Here is a 6,000-nt window from a genome sequence, read left to right as displayed (position 1 = left end):
ATTTCTCTACAAGCTAAAAGCATTCAAGCATTCAAGTATTTCTCTAGAAGTTCTAGAGATCCAGACGAAGATTCAAGATCAAGCTTCAAGCCCTTGAATCCAAGTACAAGTTCAAGATCAAGACCACCAGATTCAAGATCAAGCTCAAAAGCCCTTGAATTCAAGTACAAGTCAAGATCAAATCCATCAAGTTCAAGAATAAGCTCAAAAGCCCTTGAAATTATTGTTGAAAAGACGAATCAGAGGGATCATAGAGATTGTAACACTCATATTCTGAAATCAAATACAAAGATTGTTGCGATATTTTCCTGTCTCGATTATCATTTTCTCGACGCGAATTTTTTTGTCTACAGGGGCATAGCGAAATTTAAACTCTGCCTTACAAAGTTTTTAAAAATTTTTGACTGAGTGGAAGTTCGAACCCGGAACACATGAATTTTAGCCGAAGGGCAAAATTTAAAGATTTCAAATATGAGGGCAAAATTTAAAGACCACCCTAAAGAAGGGCAATTCGCAATTCCCCATTAATCTCCCACATGCCGGCTTCAAAAATCAAACCCACTACAATCATATTTTTGAAAACATTTTTCATGCGCCACCTGTTTTTTTTTTTTTTTTTTGGATGTATTTTTCTATTCTATTTTAACGGTAGCACCAATGCATAATACTATTTGTTGTTAAATTTATTAACCTTTTTTTCCGTGAGCAATTAATATACTTAGAAATTAAAAAATTTAAGTTGATTTAAAAAGAAAGATATAATATTTTAGAAAATTGAAACCTCTCTTTTAAACAATTCTAGCTATTTTTTTTTTACATGTAACTTAGAATATAATGTTTTCCGACTTGCAGAAGCTAATCAATCAAATTTAAGATGGTTGTTCTTGTTTTTTCTCATCCTTCTATTTTATTTTGAGCATATCCGGCTTGGTTAATTTCCTTTGTTATCCATACTTAACATTTGCGATTTTCATATATGGTTTAGAATTACCCAAAATAATATTTAAAATTTTAAAAAGGTTTGAAAAAAATCTTTAAAATAATTTGGTCAAAATTCCATCCCATCTGCAAAAATGTAAATATTAGATAAATAAATGACAATAATTTACCTGCGGTTCCTCGCATCCCTAAACCTATGTGGTCAGACCATCCATGATCTAAGATCTATAACATAAAAATAAGGTAATTGTGCGAACCGGTGATTTTCTATTAACTTGAATAATGTAATTATTAACAAAATTTTAAATACTTCTTCATAACCAAAAGAATTCCCACGATGGAGATTAAATTTTAAGTCGAACCAAATTGTGTTTTCTACGCCTCCTTCTAATTCTGAGAAGTATTGGACTAATTAGGTGACTTGGTTTAAGTAGGGATTAACTTAGTTAATTTAGGTTTAAGAAGTATGTTAAAAAAGAAATAGGATTGAAGCTCATTAAGGATATAAAAGTCGTTCAATATTTGAAGAGTATTTTTGTTAATCAATATTTATATTCATGCTTTTAAAATAATACTAATCTTTATGAACGTGCCTCGCACGTTATTCCCTATCAATCATAAAAAATGTTAGATAATGTTATTTGACATCACATATTATTTATTTTATGAGCTACATAAATATTATTTGATCAACTCAATATTATTCGGCAACTGAACATGTAACATATGGAATATATATTAATAAAATAAAGACTTGGGAAAGACAATATCCTTTAAACAATAAGATTATATGTTGTATTATCCCAAAAGGAATCAAATATTTGATAAGAATCTTTCCACTTTTCAATATGTTCGTAGAAAAGTACCATGTGGGTCTATTTAAAAATAATTTAATATTAATAAAGTAACAAGGCCAAATAAAAAATGAATAAGTAAGATATATAATACAAATACCCAAAAGAATATTACCTCTTAGTCCACAAATGTCAACTGCAAAAGAAATAAATTAGTATTTTAAAAAATGGGAAGAAATAGGATTGAGTTCCTAGTAGCAATAGGATTAAGTATTACCAATTAGGAATGCTCGTCGAGATTTTTAGGTTTTAGGAGTATAAATATTAATTGGCTTAATGCTATCAACTCCGATTATCTCTGTCGCTTGCGTTACTTCATTTCCATATCGCTTTGAATCTCTTAGCCGTATCTGACCTCTTTTTATGTTTTTATTGAGCCGAGGGTCTCTCGGAAACAGCCGTCCTACTTTGGTAGGAATAAGGTCTGCGTACACTCTATCCTCCCCAGACCCCACGTTGTGGGATTTCACTGGGTTGTTGTTGTTGTTGTTGTTGATATCAACTCCAACAATTACCATTTGACATAATACTTTGGAATTATCTTCCTATAGACACATTTGTGTTTCATCATCTATTGAGCACGTCTTGAAATACTCAATGAATGTTGTTCTTCACCAATAGTCTAATGCCCTAATACATTAAAAACTTTGCCTTTTTTTCTTGTAGTACACGCATTTCAGATATTTCATCAAAATTTACATATTTAGTTATTTAACAAAAGTTAAAAACAATTTTTTTGTCATGAAAATTAAAATTGACTTTGGGATATAAATATTTTACCTTAGTATTCATCAAAGGAATGTTACTAAAATTAACAGAAAAGGGTCAAAAATATCATCGAACTATCGAAAATAGATCACATTTACCCTTCGTTAAGTTTTGGGATTAATTTTACCCCTGCTGTCTAATTTTGGCACCACATATACTGTTATATTTAACAGACCTCCACAGAATCTGCCAACATGGAAGAAATAATGACGTGGCTGCCAACGTGCCACCTAATTTCGATAATTCAAGGTAAACTGAAAGCCTCTGCGACATATACCTACATATAATTTTTTTATTGCAGGTTAACAAAATGTAAATAGCTTATAGTTACCCCCTGTTTGGATGGTGGTTTCCCGCGGTTCATTAATGTATGGTTTCTAGGAAACCATGTTTGTTTCCATTGTTCTTAAAATTATGTGGTATGGTGTTGTAAACCCGTGGTTCATTCCATGGTTATATAACCATGAAAAGTCTCAATTTTTGAAACCACGGATTTGGTGATTTTTCCGTGGTTACGTATTTCATTTCTCCATTATACCCCCCACCCTCCACCATCCACCCCACCCCACCCCACTCTCACCCCACCTTTCACCCCCACCCCCACCCCTGCCCCACGCTACCACTCACCCCCACCCACCCCCGCCACTCACCCCAACCCTACCCCCGCCCTACCACCCACCCTCACCCCCAACTACCCCACTCCTCTGCCACCCACCACCCACTACCCCTCACCGCCGCCCAACCCCACCCCACAACAACTCACCCCCACCCTCATCCCACACTACCTACCCCTCCACCACCCCTACCCACTACCCCTCACCCCCACAACCACTCACCCCCACCCCCACAGCCACTCACCCCCACTCTACTACCCACTACCCTCACTCTCATCTCATAATGACCCACCTCACACCACCCACCCCTCCCCCATCCACTACCTACTTATTTTTTAAAGTTCCTATTTTATTCTTTACATGAGTTTTATTAATATATATAAATTATTTTTAATTAAGAGTTAAGGGTATTTTAGTAAACTTACAAGTTATTATACAGTACCATACAGTCAAACCAAACAATACGAATGTCATTAAACCACAACAAACGATACAGTCTATCCAAACATTGTATTCATTAATACAGTACAATACAATACAACACCATACTGTACCATACCATACTGTACATTAATGAACCACGGGAAACAACCATCCAAATAGAGGGTTAGATTTTTGTTGTCAAAAACCTCATTAAACAGATATAAAGATAGAGATTCATCTTTTCAACGAAATTAGTAGATAGATTATATAGCCAAGTTTTTAAACCGAATCTCTTTAACGAAATTAGTAGATACAAAGATGAAGATTATATAGCCAAGTTTTTTAACCTTAAAAAATACCTTCAGACGACTATTACATTTTCCAAAGCAAATTACATCACCGTCTATAAATTTCTATAATGTTATTGTTCTTTTCTCCATGTAATCCGTTTTGTCTTTTAGGATTTTATAGGTTTAAGAAGTATGTTGAATAACGTTCTTTTAGGTTTTTAGGTTTGAGAATTATTTTCCAAAAGAAATAGGATTAGAAAAGCAAGATAAGCTAGTTACGTTACCTCATAAAAAACTTTAAACAAATCTGTGCATAGCATATGTGAAAAATAATACAATAGCAACCTATTTTGCCAAAGAAGATAGAAGTCCACTGTAAAAATTGAGAAACTCTATCAAACTTGTTGAGATAAAACCACAGCCGCCTATTTTCCTGTGCAAGATCAGACCCAAAACACAATTATGCCACATAATTTATATCATAAGCAATAAACAAGCAAAAAGTGAAGGGAAAAGGGTCTTAGCCATGAATGAGATCTCATGTACTATAAGGAAAAGAATTTACCAGTGATCAAATTTTATCACATATGCCCAAAGGGACACCACCGATTCAATCTCTAACAAAGAGACGTCCTGCCATGAAAATTTAACAGTCAAAGTTGTCAAAGTTAAAATCTGAAATTTGCAATGGGAGAGAACTAAATAAGGTCTTAATTCTTGTTTCCTGTAAACAAAGTCAAATCCATAAGGAATTGCCAATAATTGGGTTGTTAAGGATATCACAATGCTAGTAATATTAGAACTCTATGTTGTGTAAGGAATTAATATCTTACCAATCGAAAAGAGAGGATCCCAATTTTACATGAATCATTATACCTTCAAAATTCTAATATAAAACAGTTTTGAATTACAAATATTACAATTTTGTCTAACAATTGCTTCCGTAAAGAAATTATTTAGTTTTAGAAGAGTATAAAAGTCGTACAATATTTGAAGAATATTTTGGTCAACCAACATTTATATTTATGCTTTTATAATAATATAGATAGATAGATAGATATAGATATAGATAGATATAGATAACTTATGTGATTAGGATTCAATATGTATCATGATACCACTCGTTTGTTTGAGGGAAGTTTGATGTAAGATTCTTGTCGCCTTCTCATGCTTCTTGAGACTTATGCTCTTGATGTAGGAGACCCCAATACATCGATAGTGCCTTAAATTTTTCAATAAATTTCATTTAGATCCTCAAACTCCGGTCCGTTCCAATTGAATATTTGAACACATGATAAAGTATTCATATTAGTCACTTTCGACTCAAATTATAGAAAGGCCTTTGTGGATGTTCTCAAGTGTCTATTACATAGATAAGTTAACCACATAAATGTGTCACCTCCTTTAATTATGCATTTCAATCTTAGCTGGAACAAGGTTGAGGTTTTACGGCTTTTTAAGGCTAATGTGTATAATTTAAGGAGATAACATATTTATGTGGTTAATGTATTTGTATAACGACACTTGAGAAAACAGGCAGATGCTTTTCTAAAACATGAGCCGAAAGTGTCTTATGGGACATTTTACTATGTGTTCAGGTGCTCAATCGAACAAGCTGTAATTTGAATCTAAATAAAATTACTGGCAAGTTTAAAGGTATGTCGATGTATTCGGCCTTTACCATTGGTATACGTAGTGCATTCAAACTCATGTCCTAGTTGCCAATAAAGTGGATAAAAATTATGGAAGATCAAGATTTAAATTTTGATTAAAATAAAAAATCTTAAGTAATTTCTTTTCATCTGTTCAAATGTTAGCGGATAAAGTTATCTGATACAAGTATTAATGGGAGATAGCAAATATTTGGTAAAATTAATGAGGCGCTTACAAGTTGCCCAAACACTATAATGCCCGTGCTAATGGGAGGTAGCAAGTGTGCATAAAATAATTGAGGTGCACTCAAACTAACGTTATAAAAAAGAAATTTATCAAGGTACACATATAAATACCAGAAATACATGAACAATCGAGATGATTAGTAAACCAAACTATGCCAAAATACATTAAGCAATGCGATCATTCTAGACTCTACATTTACAAGTCCTTACTCCT

The sequence above is a fragment of the Lycium barbarum genome, chromosome 10 (genome assembly GCF_019175385.1).
Source record: "Lycium barbarum isolate Lr01 chromosome 10, ASM1917538v2, whole genome shotgun sequence".
NCBI classification, from domain to species: Eukaryota; Viridiplantae; Streptophyta; class Magnoliopsida; order Solanales; family Solanaceae; genus Lycium; species Lycium barbarum.
Note: the sequence above shows the minus strand (reverse complement) of the source record.